This window comes from Anser cygnoides, chromosome 9 (genome assembly GCF_040182565.1).
Source record: "Anser cygnoides isolate HZ-2024a breed goose chromosome 9, Taihu_goose_T2T_genome, whole genome shotgun sequence".
NCBI lineage: Eukaryota > Metazoa > Chordata > Aves > Anseriformes > Anatidae > Anser > Anser cygnoides.
In genome coordinates this window covers 25,997,946-26,024,112 of record NC_089881.1, presented here as the reverse complement: position 1 = coordinate 26,024,112, position 26,167 = coordinate 25,997,946, and the positions used below count along the sequence as shown (strand labels likewise).

Genomic DNA, 26,167 nt, shown 5'->3' with positions numbered 1-26,167 from the left:
CAGAGAAAAAGAAAAGTATAGGAAAGAACAAAATGCCCAGTGTTAAGATAGTGGGGCATTTTCCCACCAATTTGAAGATGTTCTCCGAATAAAGACAGAATGAAAACTAGAAGGTCATTCAGAACTGATTTACCCTATGCATGATGATTACTGAACCTCAACATTTTTAAAGAATTTATCTGGATTCATCCAGTAACCCCATTAGTTATTTAAACTCAGTCCAAGTTACAGCAGTATATGGGAGCTGAAAAATCAGGCCAGAATTAGCATAAAATCCAGCTCTCCCATGAGATGTCTGATACTTTCTGTGTTCGATTGTGGAACAAAATAAGCAAATGTTATTCTATTTATTTTCCCAGTATGAATATTGAAATTTCTGAAGAGAATTAAAAAAAAAATCAAATCTTTATAAACCTCAAAATAATTTCAAAGAAGATTGTGACAAATTTAATACAGTATTGCCAAAAGATGAATATAGGCTTGTGTTCTTCACACAGTCATCTGCCTGCAGGCCTATAAAGCAAAACCCAAGAACTACAACTGACTTTAAAGGCCCTCGGTCACAAGGCTTTGACAGGCAACCTTCACCCCCGCTGCGAGCCTTCCTGAACTGTATCAGAAGTAACGCCACTACCGACTGGTGCTGCAGAGGCATGGTGATATGGGGAAGGCTGCACGCCTACCGTCAAAAGATCTACCAAGATATCGCCCCTGGACCTCCAGCAAGCACGCCGTGAGTTCCACAGAGGAAGGTGGACTGGTGCTGTGGAAAGGCAAGTACCAAAGCAATGCTTCCTGTCACTGTCACTGAGGGAGGGAAGGGAGCTGTGAGGGAAGCAAGCAGATGCAGCACAAGAAGTAGCTACGTAAATCCAGGACTAGCACCCTTGCACAGGTAGTGTACCGCCTGACATTGTGCATTAGGAAATGGAGGTTAGGGATGTGCTTACCAGCTGAAAACCAGGAGTCAAGTCTTCTCTGAGGCTACGTGCTGCTGATCCACAGATTGTCCCGGCCCTATGAAGCAGCCTGCCAAACGTTCAAGACTGCGGGGCTTCCGTTTTCTGCCCTGTGCTGCATGCGAGCCAGAAATCACCGCAGGTGCAAGGCAGTGTGGCTTCACCTGCGAACAGCACACACTGCATCAGGTTTCCAGGAGCTGTCATATTCCCCAGTGGACTATAACTAAAATTTTAAACAAAATGTAAAAACGTACTGAAGACATTTAAAACTGAAACTGAATTAAAACTTCCAGAATTATGAACATTAAGAGCAAAAATACCAGTGATGCATATAATGATTAACATATTTGTATTCCCGACTGGGAACATGATAATATATTTGTATTCCCCTTCTGGGCCCAAGGCCCTTCTCTCCCCAGCACAGCTGTGAACTACTGAATGCATTCAGCAGGCGCGTCCTTCAGTGAGCAAAATGCTAGCTGAAACATGAATGTCGGACTGTGCTGTTTTCACTCTCCTGCTTATCACGGAAGAAGTTAATATTCACAAATTCACTATTTTTTTCAGATCAGCACCCTTAGAGAATATGTACAGCCATATAATATAGAATCATATTTTCACTTGCATTTACAAAACCTAAAAGGACTTGAGGTGTATTTCAGCAGCAACCCACAGAGGAATTATGTTATTCTCTTTAATCAGTCCATCACGCTATGCTCTCCATCCCTCCACTATGAAGAGCTGCTGGGTGTAAACACTCTTGACACGTGGAGACACAACAGTACCTACTTAAAGCGATGACCTGAGCACAGAATGGAAGGCCAGCAGTTAAACAACTTCAACTGATTATTCTTTCCACTTCTGGATGCAAACTGACAGGGTTAGTCGGTATGTTTCTGTTTTTCCATTCTTACTTTAATATGAAAAAGCCTTTTTACCGTGAGGGTGGCCAAACACTGGTGCCAGTTCCCTGGAGGGGCTGTGCAGTCCCCATCCCTGGAGACATGCACCTCCCGGCTGGACGGGCACCCTGCTGGAGCTGACCCTTGCTACTCAGGTAAGTCATTTCCAGTCTGCCCATTAGGTTACTCAGGAGGAACACAGACAGGCTCCCCAGTTCCCTGAAACACAACAAAATCAAACCAAATGCCTTGCGATGCATGAGTTCCTAAAAGTGCCCAGCCAGCTGAGTGTACAGAGCCCATCATTTTGTTATTTCCTGTTTTTACAGGGACTTTCGAAGCCTGCCAGCTCACACAGGGCTCGAGAGACTCACTGTGGAGCACAGCAGGACACTCAATAGCTACAAAAAGTACTTCAGTGGCCTGGGCAATGTTTTAAGATGTTTGAGTGAGCCATGCGCAGGAACCCTACAGCAGTAAGGGTCAGGATGGCTGCCTGCACTGACACTCACAGCTGTTCGTCCTGCCCTGAGCAGCTGCACATCAGTGTCCGCACGCGGCTCCATGCACCGAGCTCATCCCGGCAGCAAGCACAGCTATGTCCCATTGGAAATGAGAGTACAGAATAAAAAAAACAAGCATCCAGCATCCTTACTTCACTGGAAGCCCATAAACCCAGTGAAACAGGAAATTAAGGCCACCAGTGTATTCACCAAATCAATTTATATCATACATAAAACACCTTAAAAATGTATGCATTGAGAGTGCCGTTTTAAGTCCTGTCACACCTGCAGAAAGTGTGGGCCATGACAGAATGTGCTAAATGCCATTCAAGACTCCTAGCAAAAATTCCTTACAGCAAACATGAATATAAAATCACAACAGATCTTTCTTCTTTTGTCAAACTGGCAGTAGCCACTACCAGCCCGATCTCATTACCTGCAATGAACGAGGCACAGAGAACTGCCTAACCATTCAGAGCAGCTTTCAGGCCTGCAAAAATTCATGTTCGTAGCACAGAGGCACAAGTAGATCCACATATCTTGAGATCCCCTTCATCTGAAGGGACACAGACAGTTTGTTTACTGCAGCACAGTAGTCCTGCCACCTTCGTCAGACGGCATTCACTGAGACGTCAGCGTGAAGGAAGCTCATCTACCCAGCCAACCTCAATAACAGAGTTAACAAACTTTTAAAAGGGGGTGACACTGAAGAATAATATTTATTACATAGGGCTTTTTACTCTGCTGTGGTATTTTAAAAGTTATCGGAGTGATTTCAGAATCAGAGTTCTATCAAAAAAGCAGGAAAAAAGAAGGTAACAGACCCCAGTATTACTCAGGTACTTTTGAAAATATTGCACCTTATTTTAGAATTCATAGCACAGCATAACAGTAATACTATATCTACTGAATAATGGATAAAAGATAAAAAATAATAAATGACCTTCGCAGGCTTTAAAATAGTCTGTTGAAGCAGGGAGATTTTGTTTCTCAAATTTGGTGAACTCTGAAACAGGAAAGCCTAGCAGGCTTTTAAAGCTCCACTTTTACTACCAAATTACAGATACTGTAATTCCAAGAAAAACAAGGCAACAAAGGTATAAATATTTCCTAGAACTTTCAGTACACTGAAAATGAAGCTCTCGTCTTTGATATTGCAGTTTGATCTTCCCCAGCAATATAAAATTGTTAATTTACAGAACTAAAAAAAAAATCAACATATTCAGAAAGTTGTTGAATAATAAAAGATGCAACAATAATGGATATGCAGAGCTAATCTACACGCATTTTCTTAATGATTCTACTCAAGAACTCATGAATATTTTAATGAGACTGTGAAGGAGAACCTCCCAAACACGATCAAATCCCACTTAGAAAACAACCTTTCAAATACAGTAACAAGCCCAGCCTCTGATCTGCAAATTTTGAGACTCAAACTGTGATAAAGAGACTGCAAAATCAAGGCTTGGTGCCTACAAGAACTGCATATATTGTGACGGCAAGGTATGGGAAGTCTTGCCATAAATACCTTACTTTGTCAGACCAGATGGAAACCATGCATCGCTCCATTCCGAGATTAAGCTTTCAGAGAGAGAAAAGAAAAAAATGCTTGAGAAGAACACTAGATTATTTCCACACATTGAATCTCTGAACTCTTACGTTTGTCTTACCCCCTGGGAGGCTGAGTTTTCATTACAGGCTCATTGATGTTGTTATTGGTACTGGAGCCATACCCAAGAACACAAACTCCCCCTGCACTGGCTGGAGATCAGCACTGTGTATTTCCTGCAGCCGACCTGGCAGCAGGCTGAGCCCATGCCAGCTCGAATCCCTTAAACTATGTGCTGAGGCGCTGGAAAGGACAGATGTAATCCAAGCCCAGAAGTCCCCACTGGGCCATCCAAACTGCAGTAGAAATCTGAAATACGTCCCATTCAGTTAACGTGACAAATGGGCATCATGTTCAGTCACCCTGCAGCGCTTGGAAAGCATTAGGTGCAAAGGGCAGTAAATCCAGCTACCCCATTAGGTCCTGAATTCTGCACGTGCACTCCAAAAGGGACCAAATTCTTAAAATGCCTGTGCACATACACAGCTGACCACAACAGGAGTTTAAAAAGCAGGCATCTTGTTTTGATGCTCCTGATGCATTTGCTATGGTTTCTGGGCACAGAAGGCACCTTGTAAGCTGTGGCAGAAGTGGCAGAGGGGGTACACAAATCCTATTTGGAGCTTTAAGCTATCGTCAATACTTTTTCTAGCATATGATACTCAAAAGAGCCAAGAAATACATACTGTAAAAGCACATGTATTTTTCCAGTGAACTGACATTTGTGATTAGCTTGGAACAGCCAAATCTCAATATAAGTGAGTCATTCTCTCATCGAGAAAACAGGTATGGTTAAATAAGCACACTTAGTCAGAGTGCACAGCATAGTAATCAGGTGTAAAGTGAGCAGATTTCTAGTTGACTTATTTAACAACACAGGAATAAATTGTCCTCAATCCCCTCCACAGTCTTACATTCTCATCACCTTTTAAAGTATCAGTAAGTAAGTTTAATGGAAGCATTAAACAATTCATGATTCTGTGCCTGGGACAGGGCAACCCTGGCTGCACGTACAGACTGGGGGCCGAGAGGCTGGAGAGCAGCCCCGTGGAAAGGGAGCTGGGGGTTCTGGCTGACATTATTTCTCACAACTGGCTGTTTGCTAATTTTTTCCCTGAAGGTCTGAGGACAAAACATCCAACCAAGATAATCAGTTAGCCTCCATCTGCAGCATGTCCACTAGTCATTTCACAAAGTGTTTTAACCACTATGAAAGCAATAACTGATTAAACAGCAATCCATAAATCCAAATTTGTAACTATTTGACTACGATATTTTGTTTAGAAGGAAGCATAGCGTTGATCACAGACATTATTTCAGTCCGTGGGCTGAAAGCATATTTTTTTCAACACCAAAAGGCACTCACTTGATACTACTGAAATGCTAGTATCATTTAGTAAGTTCTAAGAAGTCAAGCTCTTATGACTGCATAGTCTGTGACTTCACGGCACTTAGCCTACTTTAAAACATTGCTCAAGTTTTGGGGATGAAAAAAATCAAAGAGTATCTTTTCTTTGCCAATTTCTAAATATATGGCACACTATTGTAACATCAGAGACTCAACAGAGTATTAACACTCCAATGCTTAACGAATAACAAGATTTTTTTCATGAGAGTTATTTTATATGAACCATATCTAGTGAAATCATTTACCAAAAAACTGTGAATTATATCCCTACAAATATTTAGGAATAGTAATAAAAGGAAAAGAGTCTGTTCAAACTCATAGTAATTTTTAAGCAATCATTTTTTCAGAATGCATTACATTTAGGTTATCCTAATTAATTTAAGTAAGAAAACACTCAAGGAAGTAATAATATTGACTGTAAGGCAGTAGCAACCTTGTGGAAACTCTCATGTGAATACACAGAATTTATAAGGGATATATCCATCTGAAAGTCCCTTGGGCCATGTAGTTTCACATCAACTGATTTCCAGTCGATTATGCCTTAAATGTTGAGGTTGGGTTGATTTATTATAAATATTGCACCCTGAGGGTTAGTGCTATGGAAAAAAAGTGCTTAAAGACTCCTCACATATTGACAGCAGCTTGCATTTCTCTTACGTATTTCACTGTTAATTTTGGTTTGGTAAAACAATTCTGAAGGAATACTGAAAAAATCCTTCAATTCAGTTGTCTAATGTGCAAAGACCCATTCAGATCTAACAAGGAAAAACAATGACTTTCACCATCACTACTTTAACTACTCAAAGCATGCCTCTTCAGTAAGTACACAACAGTGCATTGAGACAGAAGCAAAGTACACTGTAATTAAGAACCGACTCAAGGTCAGGCTCATCATCTGTTTCTTAATTAAGTTTTAATTTGACTTATCAGTAAAACATTTAATGCTTTTTCCTTAAAGCCACAGCAGACAACACTTTCATACCCAGGAATCACAGAACCACAGCGGGGCTGCAGCTGGAGGCACCTCCAGCTCCCTCTGCCCCAGCAGGGCCACGGGCCACATCCCAGCAGCTTCCGAAGGTCCCCAAGGAGACCCCAGCACCCTGTGGTACCCACCCGGCTCCGGTTTGTGCCCAGGACCTCTGCCCTTGGTGCTGGGCTCCCCTGAGCAGGGCCCGGCTCCTTCCTCTTGCAGCTCCCTGCAGGTCTGGGTGGCCGCGGGGGAGCTCCCCCGAAGCCAAGGCCTCGCCGGGCCGAGCAGCCCCAGCCCAACTGCCTCTCCTCAGAGCAGAGGGCCAGCTTGGTGGCCCTACGTTGGACTGACTCTCTCCAGCGCGTCCATGTCTTTCTTACACTGGGGGGTCTGGAACTGGACCCAGCACTCCAGGTGAAGCCTCACCAGCGCTGGGCAGACAGAAAGGATCCCTGCCCTCGACCTGCTGACAGCCCTTGTCCTAATGCAGCCAGGATATGCGTGATGGTCTGAAAACAAAGATGCCCTTTTCAGCATTTTTTGTCTCGCAAACCTCAAAACTAGAGCAGCCTTACAATTTCCTCAGGTCTCTCCCTCAGTCAGATAGATCCTTCCCTACTTTCACATAATTCTTCTGGTCCAGAAGGCATAAGAGCAGGTCTCTCTGCTGAACTATCATTTATAACTTCATATAGGTAATCACTGGGATTAGAAAGAGCTTTTAATGCAGGTATTACATTTATCAAAGAAACAGACCAGGTAATATCAATTCCTCATACAACTGTTTTCAATTAAAACCTTTTCTGTTTTAAGTCTAAGTCAGCAACATAAGGAGTAAAATATATATTAACCTTTTTTTTTCCAGTGAAAAGGGAGTTCTATTTCTTCATGATTTAGCAGACAGACGATGCTACCTTGTTCTATTTGTTATGAAGATATGCAGTCTTCAAACTAGAATAAAGTGAGTTCAAAATCGGCTGCTTTCCTGGCTTGATTGTGCAGTGAAAAAGCTGCTGCCAGCTATCTGCCTTGATCAAACATGGCTTTAAGTGTTCTTAGAAGACAGAACATAAAAAAGAGGAAAAAAAATAGATGACATCACAACATAGTATGAGGAAGCTTTAGAAGATAGGCATGAAAACAGAAAAGGAAACAGGAAGAAAAAAAAATCCTATTCTCAACCTTATATTCTAACTGACTTTTGTTCTTCTATTCTCTTACTTTCATTCTTTTACAGCAGTTTTCTCATAGATTTTCCATTACTCACTTCCAAACAACTTTTGTTCACACTCTCCCATTTCATTTTCCCACCCAACTAGATGTCTACTTTTCTTATTTTGTCTTTGCTTCCTGTTACCTTTTTGCCTTTTCTTTTATGTCACGTTCTTGCTCTCCCTCTCTGTATTCTGCTTTCTTTTTTCTCTTTCCCTGTTTCCCATGTTCCAACTCACCACAACCTGTATTTCATGGCACTGAACAACCTCATCATAATTTAAATGTGTTCATCTGCACAAAGAGACCCTGAAGTTAGTTTTTGTCAATAACTAGTAACATTCCTCTTCAGTTAGATCCATCTACAACAAAATGTCACGAAACTACAACCCAACATCATTCTCTATATACAATTCTACAAACTGGGTAAGATGATTTATAGCTGTATTCTGCAAGCTTGGAGTTAAGAACCAGGCTGCCATCCTCACTGATGAAGAAAGCCTTTTTTTAAAAAATAAAAAAAAATTCACTAACATAATAGATTACTAATAATAAACATGGATAAACAAGAAAAATATTCAAGACCGACAGGTTTCATAAAAGCGTGATTGACATAAGAGGATAAGACCAGAAAAATTCAAGCTTATTCAAGAGCCTTATGACTGCAGATTTTAAGCTTACCTGAGTAACATTGCTTGAGTACATTTCTCTGGTTTAGTGTGTTATTATGATGTCAGATTGGCAAAAGGACATGCATACCTCACTAGTTAAACTCAATGTATTTTTGTAGATGTCTTACATAATTACAATATTTCAACTACTTAGCTGAGTAATATAACACACTCCAAAATAATGAACTGACCGATAAATGACTTTAATCACAAGTAAAGAACTCCTTTAGGATTTAGTCATAAGTACATCATTAGCTCTATGCAATGTTTTTAGGGACATTAAGTCATATATAAAGACAATGAGTTCTGCTGCAATCAACTGGGTTAAGTGCAATTAAACATCACCATAAGACACCAGCTCCCTCCCAGCTCAGGATATTCTATGTTTCTAATCAGGCTGGGTGTTAGGAAAAAGTTCTTCACTGAGGGGTGGTTGGGAACTGGAACAGGCTCCTCAGGGACATGGTCAGGGCACCGAGCCTGCTGGAGTTCAAGGATTGTCTGGACAGTGCTCTCAGACACAGGGTTTGGGTTTGGGGTGGTTCTGTGTGGAGCCAGGAGCTGGATTTGGTGAGCCTTGTGGGTCCCTTCCAGCTCAGGGTATTCTGTGATTCTGTGACTCTATGAGCTGTGCTTCTTGGATACACAGCAAAGCTAGCCGTAACCTAACAGGTGAGCACCACCAGAGTGGCACCCTGGGAGAGAGAGGATTCTTTTAAAAGCCAAGGAAAATAAATACATAAACCCAAAGCAATGCTTTAGAAAAAAATGTTTTCTACCTGAAAAGTCAGGGAGATCCATCAGACTACAGGCAGCAGCAGCACTCCGAGGAGGTTTCCAGGGCAGCGGTACCACCAGCGCCTGCTCCCGGCCATCCCCTTCGGGAGCATGGTGCCCCTGCCTGTACCACAGCACCAGCGCTGCCCCGCGCCACGCTCACCCGCCGGTAACACCGCGTTCAGTATTCTGGCAAATGCTTTGTCTACTAGAGTTTCTGAAGTTGTTAATATCTGCAAAAAAAAAAACATAGTCTGGGGAAAATTAAAGCATATTTGGTGCAATCTTCATTAGATGGCAAAATTTGCCTTTGTCATAAATGACATACAAACAAGCTTAGAAGACAGAAATTATAATTAATTTTTTTTCTAGGAAAAGGAGTGATGATTTTGTTTTCCCGGCAGTTTTATCAGTATTTTTAGTGCAGTTTTTGTATTATTCATGCCTGTGACTGCAGTCAACCAGGTAACTGATAAACATTCAGTCAGCGATGTGTTCTCAAATTCAGCTGCATTCTGAATCAGCTTCTGTTATTACTTTAATGTATCATATATCAACGCTTCTGACAGACTTCCACAAGTCTTTTTAATAGTAACGCTATCACTTGTCTTAGAGCTCCTAATAGTCTAACCTCTGTCATGCAAAAGTCATTATATCATACGTACTTTGAGGAGACAATACTCATGTTTGTAATTCAGCTTCCCCTCACGCCTCAATTAAAACAGAACAAGAATCTTAAGACAACAGTTTGGTATTGCACACTTTTAAAGATTGTACTCTTTTAAAATATTGCAAGAATTCTGCTTCACTGTTAATTGCTTGATCATGCAGACTCAGTGTATAGAGAAGCTCTGCTGATGATTACTTTAAGTTTTGCTTCCACTGGGACTGGGCTTTTAACGCCTCTCTCTAACTGTGCATATAAAGTAAAATGACTGCTTTTCTACATTATTAAAATGGAATAGTGCAGTAATTTTTATGGCACAAGTGATGAAAACATGAACACATCCCTTTTGAATCCAGTGGTGGCTGGTACTTCCATTTTGCATTCTGAAAAGAGAATTTGTGAGAGTAATTATGTTTTTTCATTTCACTACTTTCAGTGAAATATTTTTGAGCTTTTTTTTGTTCTCTTCCAACTCTTAGAGTTGTCATACCCTTTATCTACTGCTAGATTTGAATTAGTAAGGCAGCAAAAGTCACCATGACAATGGTAACTGCAAACTGTTTAACCACAGAATGTATTTTATCATTGCCAAATTCACTTATAGATGTAGTACAAATCCTGTATGTCTATCTGTTTATCTTCCATTTAAAAAATTGTAATGCTAATTATCAATTCTTTCTAAAATGTGGATTTTCATTAAAAAAACATTAAGAAACAACCTTCACTGAGAAAGTTAGTTGGTTACTATTGAGCATGTAGTTGAACATTTGTGTACTAAGCACTTGTAATTATACCATCACTAGGTCTGCCTGATGTACCACTTACATAGCAGCCCAGCAAGGAAACTCAACATACAGGGGAAGACACCAGTTTAATGACAACAGTATTATACAGGTAACAGCATTTGCAAGTTGGTGCTGGTGAAGGGACTAAAGGACCTTGGCTGTCCTCTTTCAGTAAACCCATTCCTCATTCACACCTCAGATGATCTGAGATGACAGCTGCCACACCACAATCTAATGAAGACACACTGTTTTGGGCTTATTCTTGAGCTCTCCATAAACCATGATTTAAGTGAAGCATGAAATAATTAAAACAAGATACCAAGTTATTCCATAGGCAAAGAGAAATCTGAAGAGAGAACTACAACATTTGAAAGGCCGGTACTGAAAGGTTTGTTGTCATTTGTTTAAAACACAGCGTGCAAATGGTCAAAAGCCCCAGTCATTTTCCTTGTGCAGTTTTGGTTATTCCTTTTCCCACTCACTACCCAGCTAGACACAGGCAGGTCAGAATCAGGACGACTGTAAACAAATGAAACCCAAACCAAAACGAAACTGAACCAAGTCAGTGAACTCAACTGAAATGACGAGGTTTGTGTCAGGTTCCTATGTGCCAGTTGAGGAGGAGCAGTTAGTGATTTCTTCCATTCACACTGACAGGAAAGGTTTAGAAGTGAACTGGAAATCACAGGTAAGGTCTGATATGCAACCTCCAGCAACAAATAATGCCAGCAAGCCCCATGTGTCTGTGTACGTCATGGCTCTGAGTTCAGCTCAGGTAGGGGCAGTGGTTGTTGGAGGATGCTCATGCCAAGAAGTCACACCAAGAAAACTTCTAGTAGTCCCGGATGAGAATGAGCCACACGATGTGCAGCTATACCTTTAAATTCTGGCAGGAATACATGTGAGGACACGGAGTTCTCAGCATAATTAGCTCTGCCAAGTCCCAGAGCTCCTTTGTTAGTCATACATCTACAATGATAATGCGGTCTGAACGCCTGTCGCAGTACACAAAGGCTCATCCCTGGCAAAACACAGATTCAGTCCCTGTTTTCCCTTCTAAACTTGTAATCCTTTCCCTTCACTGCGGATGGTGCTGCTTCCACAACACCAGAGCAAAGACACGCTACCAGCGCTGCCACGCATTATTTACTCACCCTGCTCCTGCAGGACCCCTCCGATACCACGGCGAGGTAACACAGGCCGTGGCATGCGAATGGCAGCGGTGACACGTGCGAGGAGGAGAGGGGACAACATTCTTGACAGCTGAGAGATCAGCCTGCTCTAGCACATCGTTATGTATTCCAGCCCACTACACAGTGAAGACCCATGGATAAGGTTACGTATCAAGATCACTTTGATATATGAACTGAATTTCCATCGGTTATTTATTATTTGTTTCTAGTACAATGCACTTCACCAGCAGGGAATGTGTCCATTATGAATTTATCAAATACGCTGTGTTATCAAAGGCGGGAACTCATACATTTGATTAGGAACCTTTTTATTATATTCATGTTCCTGGTAAAATAATCTTTCAACAGAAATAGTCAGACCAGAAGAAGCCTTTTGTGATTCATATGCAGATCTTCACTATGAAACAAAAATTGTAATTAATTCATTTCCATTACCACCACCCTCCACTTTTTGCACTAGGAAAGTCAAAGTTACGTAAATATTCTGACATACAATCACAAAGTAATCATACATTTAATCTCACTTAAATATGCACAGACTAATAAAACAGTAGTAGGAACATATTACTAAGCAATGTTTTAAAAAACAAATTGAGACCATTTATAATGCTGATTTCTCTAAATTCTGAATTACACAAAAATGTGTCATTAAAGAAAAAAAGCATTAAAAGCTAGACATAGAGCTGATTATATCGGAGCAGCTATGATACATCATTGCTTTGCATTACAAGTAATATTACATTGTCAATATTCACTAGTAGGTAGTAAAATTTGATATGCTGTACTGTAATAGTTACTGATTTTAGCAAATAATTTTTTAATGTAGAAAGTTAACTGCAAATCACAGATGTTTTATTTTGTAAAGCTCTGACTCAGAGATGATGCTCAACAAGAACAATCCAACTCTGCTAGACTTTTGTAATTATCTTTTATGCTAAACTTCCTGAACTCTAATATATAGCACTTTTTTATTTTTATTTTTTGGAATTAATTCATTTTTTCCATTCCTTGTAAACTGTTTGTTTACTCCTAACAACCTCTCACCTTGAAATTGCTCTGCCTGATGAAAGACACTGTCCAGGAGTGATTAGCAGTGCATCCTACATTTGAGAACATGAGGTGATGCAGTATAATCATTGTAAAGGAACCTCAAATCCATCCTTATGGTGAAAGTATCAGCACTCACACAGGGGAAATGCACTCAGGAAAATTTGGCTTTAAGCACAAAAAGATAATGGATGATAATAGCCTTCTTATTCCCTTGGATCAAGTACTGTGCTGTCCAGAATTTCTGCCAAAAGTAAATGCATTTACTCTGTACTTTTTTACGTACTCACATTTTCAAGGATCCAATTATTTTTCCTGGAATGTGTTGCCTGTACTTGAATACAAAATACACAGCAAGTTCAAAATGTAGCGGCAAGAGCTGCTGTATGAGGCACAGTATTACTTTATGTCTCTTCCGCAGATTAAAAAAGAAGCTAATTATACAGCAACCAGGATGAGACCTGGGTTCCGAAGAACAGTAAGATGTGCCATTTATTAATCTACAACAACCCCTTATGAGATCTCAGGCATTTGGCTCCTTCTTACACATCTAGTATCATTTGCCACTAGTCTCTGAACCTTTATAGTCATCTGCAGAATACTGTTCACCACCTCCAAGGGATTTATTGAATCCTTTATGAACATTAACAGCTTTTATCTCTAGCTATGGTGAGACATAGGGAGTATTCAGTGAAACGGACATCTTAACTTCCCTTTGAGTATCAGTATTTGGAATATGGGAATCCTATAAAAATTTTGAAAACACCACGGCCCCAAATGCACCTTGAGCAGCGCGTTCATCCCTTGGAGTCTGTACACACATGCTGTTTGGGTGTTCTTTCACAGGAGACAGACACTGTGGCAGAAACTGTCTGATGGTGTCTGGATGACAGGCAACAGAAAAACTATGGTGGCTGTCCTGCAATCCAATTCTCTATTAGAAGAAAAAAAAAAAAACAAAAAAAAAAAAAACATTTCTAACATTCATACTGCAAAGGAAAAAGGCTCAATCATGCAACTGAGAATCAGACATCACAGTAAAATGATCAGCATCAAGAGAATATCTGACAGAGTAGTCTTTATCAGACACACTGTTTAGTGGTATTTTGTACTGAAAGACTGGCTGTGCTGCACGTTTATACCAGGTCTTACTTTATCCCTGTAACTCTGTTTATCTTCCATAGCTCTCCTTGTGTATTACATACACATGCTGCTTGGTTGGAGCCACAGCACTTGAACTCTTAGTGTCAACACTCAGCAGCATGTAACTACAACCTCCACACTGAAAATTAGAACTGTTTGGCATACTTAATAATTGTAAGTACTCTTGGCAAGTACCTGATAAACAGTTCCTTATACACGCACTCATCTGATGGACAATTCATAATTTTAAATAGGATAATTAAAGAAAACCAAAATCCAAACAATGTCTCATTTTTAGAAAAACTACTGTGACAAACCAAGTGCACTGACCAAATGACCAACAAGGGAAAGTGAATCTAAAAAATTTGTTAATCGTGTTTCCACAGTACACTATTGCAAAGTGGACCATATTTCCTTTATTAATTTTTAGTCCAGTCCAGTATACTCTAAAATCAATTACTGCATCAATTACTATAGCTACTTTACAGGAACTGCTTCTGTTCTGCTCAAAATTATCACAGATTTAAAAATCAAAATAAAATCCCTCATTATGTTCACAAACAGACAACCATACTAAGTTGAATGTATATAGAAATATAGAAACCAAGAAATTCGAAGTCTTTTTAGTAATCTCTGGTGGCCAACTCCTATAGAAGTATATCTGAAAAATCATATTTCGACAGCAGCTGTGTTGATTGCCCCGTTGCCAAGTAAAAATTAACCATATGCTCTGTGTATCAGTGCGTAGTTCGATTCACTTTTCCTTTTCCCTAATGTGCACTTAAAAAAAGAAAAAAGAAAGAAGACAGGTTGTTCAGAAATACTATTGTTTACTAAATTTTACCTGAAACTGTAGTGTGAATCTTTAAAATCTATTAGCTGCAGAAAAGCAATGGGTAATTCCATAAAATCGAAAGCTGTTGTATCTCATCTCTAATACAATAAAAACAAACAAGAGTCTAAAAAGAATAGCAGTGAGTTCTTTAATTCTCACTGAAAATACATTAGGCCAATTTCAGTCTAGTTATTAAGGATTAGTGGGGAAGACCTTGCAAAATAAAGCTGATACAGAAACAGGTTTTTAATGAACTAATGAATCTGGTATTCCTTTTTATTTCCCTGCCTGCTTTATGTCATGAGGGCATATAGCTAGAAAATCTAAAAAATAAAAAATAATAAATAAATAAATAAGCACGCAAGCAAGCAAGCAATAGCAAGTCTACCACATTAAAATACTCCTGGAGATTTAGAAAATACGAGCTGTTGCAGTGCTTCTGCAAGAGCGTTACTGTTTTCTGACCCTTCCTTTTATCCTGGGAGGGCACCAGCGAGGAGGAAAGCAGTGCAGTGCATGGAATACATGGACTGCTTTTCCAGCCTGAGCGCAGCAGTTTGCAGAGAAGACTAAATGCTGCATGTTGAAGCCCACAGGTGATTGTACAGCTGGGAGGAGCAGCTGACACACGAGCTGTCGTGCCCTGTTCCGACAGGCAAGCCGGAGCAGTGGGCAGAAAGCAGGCTTACAGGGTTCTACAAAAGGAAATGCAAAGTCCTGCATCTGGAGAGGAACAAGCCCGTGACCAGTGACCAGTACACACAGGAGGCCGACCAGATGAAAAGTGGCTCTGTAGAGAAGAACCTGGGGGTCCTGGAGGACAACAGGCTGACCGCAAGCCAGCAGTGCACCCTCAGGGTAAGGAAGGCCAACAGTTCCCCGGGCTGCATTCTGAACGGCGCTGACAGCAGGTCGAGGGATGTGACCCCCTCACTCGGCACTGGCGAGGCAAGCCCGGAGCACCAGGCTCAGTGCTGGGCTCCCCAGCACAGGAGAGGTGGCAGAGCCAGCGCAGCACGGGAGCGCAGAGATGACCACAGGGCTGGGCCACCAGATGCACCGGCAGGGGCTGAGGGAGCTGGGAGCGCTGAGACAAAACCAAGCGCTAATGCGATAGCCCAAATGAGCGACATCAGTCCGATGTTTTCACAGTTCCAAACGACATAATGTAGCCTCATTGCAGACTAAAATTAGCAGTGACTGGAAAACACCAGCAGCAAAGTAATTGTCTGAAAATGGCAAACAATTTTGACTTTTTTTTTCAACAAAATTCTAAACCACGAAAATCCTCAAATAATGGACTAAAATCAGCTCTGTCTAACCTTAGAGGTTGGAATCCATTTATCCAAATAACTTGTTTTCTGTTCTGTTCCCGCCCCTCCTTCCACTGAAAACAGGAGGAAGTCCTAAATCCTAATTTAGGCACTTAATTACGTACCTAGAGTTATGTGGGCTGAGCCCTGACCTTATGGATGAGATCTTGAAAAATGTATGGGTTCTGGGGAAAAAAAGTCTGGGCATTTGCACAGGGGATAAAGTCTAACAACTCTTTGCTATGTAGACTGTGGCATACAAAAGAGGAAGCTAGCAATGATATTGAAAAATTATTTACTACTTCTCCATTGTGCTGAAATTACCATAGAAATATTTAGGATGGGTGTGGATTAAGGGAAGCGTTAGGAAAACGTAACCGACAAAGGAAGGGTACAGAAAAGAAGAATTAGAAAATGAGGGGGAAAAGTGAGTCACTTGGAAATAATAACATGTTCTGAAGGTTACGCAGTAGTTTTCCATGCTACTCCCTGCAGAAAAATGAGTTTTACGTCACTGTTACAGAAGGAGGAAAACAAGGTTATATAGTAGTTTTCCATGCTACTCTCTGCAAAAGATGAGTTTTATATCAGTCATATAGAAGTGGGAAAATGGATGCAGAGATAGGTTTATGGATGAGGGACAAAAGACGATGTCTAGAATCAAAGGCCCTAAGAAAATATCTTACTAAGACATTAATGACAGAAAACATCCTGCATGTAGAGTTTGATTCTGTCTACACTGTAACCTCTGTGAGGAGAAAAGCGGGGAAAGAAGAGAAAAATGGGAGACTAGCTGTCAGGGCTCCAGGACACCTGTTAGCAGGTACAGAAAGATGATATCTGCATTAGCAGATGAATAGTTTGGTCCGGCAATATAAGGAGAAAGGTAAACCAGACAATAACAGAGCAAAAGCTTGTTTGTGATATGGGAGTCAATATGATCTAAGAAAAGGATTTTATGACTGAACAAAGGTGACAGGTGACATTGGAAAAGGCAGACGATTTTTGAAGTAAACTAGATACCAGTCTGTGAGTCATTATACAGCTGTTCATGCATGCAAATCTAAGAAATACCAGCTCTAAATTCTGCAACAGGCTAGAGGCTAAGGCCAGGTACTAGAGGTTAAGACGACATATACCTGACATGAGCATACATTTTACAAAGATATTTTGCTTCAAAAATGTAAATTCTACTTCTCTCCTTGCATGCCCTAATTTCCATGTGCTGATCACCTCTCTGACAAAGAAATTGAGAAACTAAGAAATTAAGCTACAAAATTATATGGTTTGGGTACATCCAAATCTGAGCCTTCCTCTGTAAGTAGCCTACCACAGTAAGTCATACCATTATCTCTAACACGCTTGCATGTACCAAAGACAATTCTCCAGATGAAACCAGCTTATAAATGAAAACCGTTACTTTATTATGTATTTAGTGATTTTTCACTAGAAAGAAGAATTTTAAAAAACAAACTCATGGCAGCTAAACCCCAAAATGTTGTTATTGGCAAAATCAGTCAAAATTATGAAAAAAAAAAAAAAATAAAAATAAAAACACTAAAACTACATTGCTGCACGTGTGATACAGTCTACGAGAGTCTACGAGAGGAGTTCCACCTACAGAAGACAGTTGGAGAGGATACGCAAGGAAAAACACAGCAGCATTACATCAAAGTTGCTTCATGGCAGTACCACTTCTCTTACGTGGCATAATCGTGAGTCCTCAGTTAGCTTTCTTATGTCCTAAAAAAATCCTGTGATGAAAAAAATCCTGATTTGGGAAAAATGACTTTTCTTCTGTCTGATCATAAATGAGATTATTTTGAAAGCCTCCTACTCAACTACCACAATATTCAGTGCTCACTTTCATATTGATTTCAGTGGCAGATTGACCAGGTGGCCATTTTTCGTCCTGTTTTTATTCATATTTCACTATTAAACCTTATGATTTCTTTTATAAAAATGCGAATTTTATTACATCAAGAAACAAATCAGAGAAAATCTTATTAACTCTTCCGCTTTATGGAACATAATAGCTTAGAGAGAATACACATCTGCATTGAAGTTCAGCAGGCAGTAGGTAAAGCAGATCTGTTTGTATGGATAGCAGGTCCAGTATTACTATATGAGATATTATAAGCTTATTAAAAATGTAATCATATTCACTGGACAATGGTGTTTAATTAGATTTATTAATTAAACGCTCACAGTAAATGTGTTCTTGCATGTATTTGCATAAATAGCAGTGAGCCTTGCAAAAGAAAAATAAATCAATATTCAGCTGTAATTGCTGCTGCTATGACTATGAACCTAACAGACATTATACTAGATGTGTTCTGATTTCCAAATCATAGCCATATTTATTCTAATACACAAAAGCACATTAGAAACTTCCTACTGTATGAACAGTGTGCCAATAGGCAAATATTTACTAGAGTTAATATAGTCAACAAGAAAGACAAACAACTCTTCTTGATAGGTCACTGTCACAGTAGTGTGCACTTCCTTCCCCCGAAACACTACGTTAGTGTGTGATATTGGAGGAGATAAATTAATACAATTAAAGTCCATGGCATCTGAAGTCATAAAAGTATTGTAGCAGAGACATTAAGGCACATTTAGGCTCAAGATGCCTCCCATGTGAGTTCATCAGATCATCAGAAATAATTAATGGAAGACTGGAAGAACTATCATTAGACTTTCAGTTCTGATGTATGAGAAGCAGAAGATTTTCTGTATTTGGAGGGGGGGAAGCAAGGAAATATTGATAGCTTCTAACAAGTTTTGAACTGGTTTATGTTCTTTTTACAAGCAAACTGTAAGAATAATCTGCTTACAAAGACAGGCTTGACCCTCTTTTTTCCCCAGACAAAACTTTTTCTGAAACTCGTTGTTTCTAAAGGCATGCAATTTGGAAATTATTTTTGAGTCAGTATGGAGTATAATTTGAAAAGCACTGACCCAGATTCAGAGCCAGCATTAAAAGGCATCTTACAAATCAATTTCAAACCAGACAGCATTTTGAAGTTATCTACCCATCTATTCAAACGAGCTTGCTTCTGACCTTTCTCATACAGCCTAGCTTGGATGGAACCTAACTGTGAAAAATGATGCCATGAACTTTTAATTTAAAGATTAAAGCAGCTGAAGTAAAAAGCAAAATAGCCTTGTTATTTGGGTACATAAATCACAACTAAAAAGATGAGAAAGTAAATCCGATCCTGAAACATTCCTGGCTGAATTCAGCATTTCTGTTTCTCTGGCAGCAATAACTTATGGGAGAAACAGAATGGGCAAGATCAGGGGATTACTATGTACTCAGCATTTTGAAAGTTGCGCATGCAGTCTGCCTGGTCCTCCTAGGCGAAAAGAGGTCTGGAAAACAAGTAACGTGGAAGTGATGATGGTGGGGTCCAAAAAATGAATGCCAAGAGAAGTGAACTGTTCTATTAATCCCCAAATCTTTTCATACCGTAGAGTAAAATTAAAGAAGATAGGGTAGTGCTTTGAGTTGAAGAGATCTGTTCACCAGCACGAGCAATAGGACTAAGGGTGTTCAATGAGAAAATGCCCGTCAACGACGGCGACATTTTCAGTGAAACCAGCTTAGCTGGGATCTCTGACAGAAAGTCATATATCCTTGGACCAAGCCAGAAGTCCCCCATAGTAGCGTCAGGCTCAGAGCATTCCAGCAAATCACACCTAATTGCTCGATCTGGGGTAAGCTTGTTCCAACATGGCCAATAACTTCTATAGGCAAAACCAAACGTTTTGCTTTCAGAAAAACTATTCTCTATTTTTTAGGAACATCTTCCATATAATTTATTCAGCCAACAAAAACTGCTGAGTAACTTTTTAAGAGAACTTAGGAGCTCTAACAGGGAATACACAAATTTTCAATCAAAAAGAACTATGTTTAATTTAGCATAAGAAAAATCCTAAGAAAATTCATATGCAACAGAAATGTTGAACTAAGAACACAGCAGACTAACCGAATAATGCTATCTAGCTCTCACATTGCTTAGGAAAAGCATATCAAGTGATATATTTTTACTTAAAAAAGTGTTAAGTTTATTTACACTAAAATAAAAAACTGTCTGACCAATCTGCAAAGGTTCACAGGAGTCAGCAGAACTGCACTGATTAAAATCAGCAAAGGATGTGTCCTAGTGAGTAAGTCTGATAATGTGCAGGTATCTGAATGTTTGCTTACTTGCCTGCCAAGAAGATTTGGGTCTCTTCACTGCACACCAAGGTGTCTTTTAGCAATGAAGTTATCTATAAGAAAGAGGAAGAGATGGAAACACAGAATGATAACTAAAACTTTTTTTAAGGTGTACCAGTATTATTTTCAAATCTATAAGCTCTGAAAGCTGCAGGACACAATAAGAATATAACATTGCACAGTGTACACAGGTATCTGCATTGTTTCATCTACTACCTTTGTTCTTCAGAAAAACAATTCTTTAATAAAAGAACACAAAGAGAGCACATTTCATGCACTGTGCTGAAGCCCTGCAAATTGGGACTAATTCTGAGGTCTTTAGTCAGGCTGAAAACCTCAAAAGAACTCAGAATTAAATTTTCAGCAAGGGCTCAAAAACTTCTACAAGCTTCTGAGAATAGCCACTGAGAAGCCTTCTCAGAATAAAGCAGCAGTATGGGGTTAGATTCTTCCCCAGGCACAAATCCAGAATAACCACAGAGAACCTGATGGAGTTATTTCAGATTTACACCACTGCAAAATACAAGTATGTTCTGGTCTATCTGCAGTGCAGTGGAGTACAAATTCAGCATTCAGCAGTGTATGTAAAAGGACTAGTCCCTCCTTTGGCAGAACAATGTAATGAAGTACCAACTTAACGGATGACAGTAGTCCAAGTCCTGCCGCTAGAGTTTATGCTGCCCCCTGGTTACCCAACGTAATTACATCTGTAAGAATAATGGTTTATTTTCTGATGTAAAAATCCATGGTAAACTTATTCATAGAAGAGTGAAGCAGTCCTGAGGTTGATGTTTATAGCATCTGATGGAGTGATGAACAGCTTTTCCAACCCAAAGTAACTGCCATTCTTTTCTCTCTTACCTCCTTTAGATCTTGGTGCTGAGAAGCTGTGCACTACCCGAGCCTGAGCAAGGCACAGCTCGCTGCCCAGGTACACATTATTTTCTCAGCTTTCACTGATGAGTCATCAAATACTTCCCCGATACCAAAATCATACACTGTTTTAACAGGTACTCCACTTCTATTATTTAATACTTGTATTCATGTAGCAATTCAAGGTCAAAGAGGTCAAACCCAAGCTGCACCGTGTGCTGCACTAATACCGTCAACTAAGGTGAGCCAAGAGACTCCTTTCTTTGACTGCAAGCCTCAGAGCTCTGCCAGCACTTGTCTGTAAGGAGATACTTCCCTGGACAGAAGAGATAACACTTCTGTCCGTCTCCTTGAATTCCTGTGCCTCCATCTTAGGGGTGAATTCCTTGAAGAGGAAAGCACACACAGAGAATGCAGGAAACAGTAACACTCTAAAAGGCATCGTCCTTGTCCATAATCTTTAACATCTCCAGGCTCCTAGGGATAAAGAGCATCGGTATGAAAAGGAAAGCACTTGATGCTGTTTTGAATGATCTTCCTGGCTTGTGACTAATGCTAGGAGAGATTTTATATGTGCAAATGGAAGGGAAAGATTTGCCAGTTTGAAACTCAACAGAGAAGTCGGGGAAAGGGGAAATCAGTAGAGCTGAATAATAATGGAGAGAGAAGATATAGAGCACCGAAATAAGAAAAAATGCATAAAAATTGCTGCACTGCAAGAGGGAAAAAACACGCTGACTATGACTGGGCAACAGTTTATCTGAAGTACGATTTGGCAGCGAAGTGGGAAAATATTAAGAGCTCCTTTGGAGATCGTTCTGCTTCTCCCCCAGCCAGGGTGCTTAGCACTCTGCAGACAGACATCAGTACCTTCCAGGTCTAACACTAAACCAAGTGGTACTTGGCAATAAAAAGAGCTCACAGGTTTATATATTTGAGAGCTGCTGAAAGATTTTCAAATTCCTTTCAGTGAAGTATGTGAAGAAATAATGAGGATTATTTCTCTAGTGCTGTGTGAGAGGTGAGGGATTTGGACACTGGAATAAAGCCTTCACTGGCCATTCAAAAAAGGTACTGGTACGAGTGTTGTGATATCTAAACGTATGGAAAAAGTTTATGAGCTGATCAAAGATATTAGGGCAAGAAGGTGTATCTCACAAAACAGGAAAAGCAAGAAACAATCGGGGCTCATGTTGTGCTACCACATAAAGCAGTCTGTCAATAATGCAGTTCTGTTTTTCTGACAGGAGAGTACTGGGCTGCAAAGCATCTGCTTGGGAAAGACATCTTAGGGGATAGTGTTCCAATTCATCTTTTGTTTTCATATAAGTAAAATAAACACTCAAAAATCACGGGCACGTTTGAACCTCTTGTATAAATGCTAAAGCTGATCTTTTTTTTTTTTTTTTTTCTTTTTTTTTTCTTTTTTGCACATGTGTATGCACACACAGTCCTTGTAAAGCTGTCCCTCCCTGGCAACAACAGCTGTAAGGATCATCATTACCGCCTCTGCTGTCCTGCGTTCTGGGAAGAAGAGGCAGGAAATTAGAGGAGAGCCATCTCATGGGGAGAGGTGAGCTACAGGTGACATGCAGTCAATCCCATGGTAACGGCGTATTTATATCAGTCCTAATGGTCTTACATTTACAAGTATTTTGAACAGAATTACTATACAGCTTTAAGCAGGTAAAAGTGGCTTTTCTTTTAATACCATTCTTGGAAATATCTGAGTCAGTAATTATCCTTCTAGAAGGGAATAATAATAATAGGGAAGGTTATTATTTTCATTTGTATGAAATAAACGCTTTACAGACAGAGAGACAGCCTAAAGTAACTGGAAAATTTAACGGGCAGTTAGAATGAATGGGATGTCAGGGTAGCAACGATAAGGCAGCTTCAGGGACGTATTTTCAAACAATCTAAATACACAAAGATTCTGTCCAAACACACAAGGAAATTCTCCATTTTGCATGCAATGAAAATGTGTCATCAAGAAAGAGTGCAAAACACTTGAACTTTTGTCTCTATGCAGATATATCAAAAATGGTCAATTCAAATGAATTTCCATGATTTCAAAGACAGGAAATGAACTCTAAAACCAGAAACTTCCCATGACAGTAATTATTTGTCATTGTTTGGCAAAGCAAACAGTAAAGAATACCAAGGTCAGAAATGATGCATTGGATGTGATCCTTTATATCGTCCAATTACTGCAAGTATGTCCCAGCCAGGATTTTAGGGGTAAAACTTTGCCATATCCTTCCTTCTCTTCTCTGTGCCTATAATGTGAAAAAAACAGAACTTTCAGAGTCTACATTCTTTGTATCAAAAAGGAAAGGAGGTATAAGGCCTCCCAAACTCTCTTATTTGTTTTGGTGTGGTCCCAAGCACAAATACTCCTGTTTAATAATGGCATAACTCCATTCAGAAAAGTACAGCTATAAAGATGTCTCTGGGGTTTTGCAGTGCCTAGTTTTGCACGGTGCTGGTTATTGGCTGGTACTGACCACTATCCCTTCAGATGAAACTAAACTCAAAATGCTACTGGATGCAGAAACCACAATAACGGTGGAGCTCTATAAAGTGGTGTACCAAGAAATGCAATGACACTCTGTGTATGACCTGTGAAATTCCTAACCACATTTAGAACTGAAATGGACTAGTCTTAATTACAGAATGCATTAAGATGTTCCTCAGAAGTTTTACAAATTTACCATATGTTCACCACAATTAAGATTCAGTAGTTACAACCTAACTCATTACATAAGTACAAGTGCCTACTTCTTATATCTGGGAAAAATGTATTTGGTAGGAATAAGGTAACACTGAATTTTTTTTATCAGATAATCAATTTTTGGTTCTTTAGTGAACAGCAAGCCTGGAGAGGGGAGAGAACACTGTTTCTTATTAGCATTACCAGACAATGCACCAAAAAACACAGCAATTCCAAAATCAATATAAACCAATGAGTAATGCAGCCATAGTTCACCTGGCAGGCATTGAGATTAATATCTCATCCATACTAATTGAATTTCCACTGATAAATTCAAGAAAGAAATAAAGCAAGATCAATATATCAGAACACAATACAATCAGCTAAGACCATTAAATTGTGTGTGATCAGGTTTTTGTCTTCAGTATGTTGCTCACTCATAGACTTACATTTGGAATGGAAACCCTTCCTCTTCTTGAGCATCTTTCTCCTTCTGGTGAGGCCTTAGAAGAAAAAGGCTGGGTGTTCACCATCCACTTCTTGCCAGGTAGAAGCTCTGGTTTTCCCAAAAGCCACAAGTCGCCTTTCTGCAGACAATGTAAGGGTGTGCAGTACTGTTCTTTCTTTTTCTTAAAAAATCAAGCTGTAATCTGCTGTAAAGTAGGTACGTTCATCAGTCAGTAAAATTTAATGCTACTTCATACTTCTACACGTATCTAAACTCCGTCCTTGCAAAATCATTTGATTTTGGCTAAAGGACACAATTCAGTAACAGTAAAAAAAAAAAAAAAAAACGGTGGTAGCACGAATGGTTTAAGTGAGCTGAGGAGAAAAGAACTGCCCAACCTACACACAAAAGATCTGAGGTCTTGGACACAGCTGGTTCTAAAGCATTTGGCAAGTAACTTAAATCCTATCAACATAGCAAAATATATTCAAGACTATCACAAGACCTTATCTTTTCCACTGCTTTGCACTTCACAGATGCTTTGCATTTTAAGATAAAACTGAAAGTCCTTCAAAATAATTTTTTTTTCTAAAGATCCTTTTAAAAGTTCCTTTTTTTTTTTTTTTAGAAAGTCCTTTTTAAAGAAACTTTTAAAAGGTCCTGTATCTGATCTAGGTATACACCTGCTACATTCTCTGTTACTCCAGTAGTGTTTGCTATAGAAAATTAAGTGCAAACTTCTCACCAGCATCACTGCAACATTACTCAATCCAGTCTTTAACCCATTCATTCAGTTAATAAGAATAAACAAAAATCACACTGTGCAGAATTCTGTATTCTTTGAATCAAACGTTAGCATCTGAGGACCATCAGGGGAATAAAACATGAATTCAGGTCCTTGAGTGTGATTGAAACAACGTGCTTTGTGTGTTCAACAGCACAGCCAGAAAGAGGCAAGCGAGCAGTGTCCCCCAGTGTTCAGAATGCAAAACCAAGGTACAGAAGAGCTGCGGCAGCTCCAGCTGCAGTCCCACACTGCGAGCACACCGTTCTTACTGTATTAGAAGGGACAGCATTAGCTTCAAAAGGAACACAAGGCTCAGGATGACAAAGACAGCAAATGGCATGCTCTAATGCCACTCAGAGTGAAGACGACAACCACCATGTACGTGCACATGCTGCTACCCAGGAAAACAGCCACAGCCAATATCGTGTACGGGTGAGTAAAGCCAGAGTCTCTGTAATGAACCCCTTATAAACAGAAATTGTGATCAGAAGTAAACTTATTTCAGGCTCAGTTCACTGAATCATAAGCATTAAACACATTTTCCCAGCTCTGACAAGTCACAGCTTTCTGTTGAATTCACAATAAACCACACAGCTTTACAAGATGCATATAAATTTTCTCTTATTAGTGACAAGGAAGTAGCAGATAAAAAGGATATTTGTGGTCTTCCCCTAGAATGTAACTCATTTAGAAAGCCTCACAGCTGACTAAAGCTCAAAACTAGTACTGCTATACACTAGGACAATATGAAGGAATATTCATTACTCATTCTTACATCTGCCCAAACACCCGTATTTTGTTGAGATCTCTAATGAGATTGTTCAGGCAGAATTAGAGAAGAACTTAGTATGTGGGGGTTCTGGTATAATAAAGGGAAACAAACCAAAGGTCATTGAAGAATTCTACCTTTCATTCTTCTCTCATGCACCTTTTTTGTTGCTTTTTGTAATTGGTTCTGGGATGCATAGTCCATAGCTTTTGCCTCATTTTCACTTGTACAAAATTCTGCCAACTCAAGACAGCAAAGTTCACTTCACATTCTGAAAAGAAAGCCCAGCAACCTTTCTAAGCAAAGGTTAACCTGAAGCGATTAGAGAAATAATCTTCATTGCACAGATACC

The 26,167-nt window shown here is 39.7% G+C and overlaps 2 long non-coding RNA genes across 6 annotated transcripts in view; one reads left to right on the top strand and one right to left on the bottom strand.

The window, feature by feature from the left end:
- Positions 1 to 15,056: 15,056 nt before the first annotated feature.
- Positions 15,057 to 25,608, top strand: LOC125182268 (uncharacterized). The gene is made up of 4 exons (XR_007161666.2): positions 15,057 to 15,545; positions 21,096 to 21,156; positions 22,550 to 22,671; positions 25,198 to 25,608. It is a non-coding gene; the product is annotated as an uncharacterized lncRNA (long non-coding RNA).
- LOC106043522 (uncharacterized) overlaps positions 20,211 to 26,167 on the bottom strand; it is a 90,390-nt gene continuing 84,433 nt past the window's right edge. For 3 of the 5 annotated variants that reach the window (XR_007161665.2, XR_010833685.1, XR_010833687.1), the window contains exons 5-7: positions 24,261 to 24,464; positions 23,260 to 23,377; positions 20,211 to 20,278 (exon numbers count right to left, since the gene is read on the bottom strand). This is a non-coding gene — a long non-coding RNA (uncharacterized lncRNA). Of the gene's footprint in view, positions 20,279 to 20,308; positions 21,576 to 23,259; positions 23,378 to 24,260; positions 24,465 to 26,167 lie in introns of those variants that run through there. The other 2 variants (XR_010833688.1, XR_010833686.1) reach the window with 2 other exon arrangements.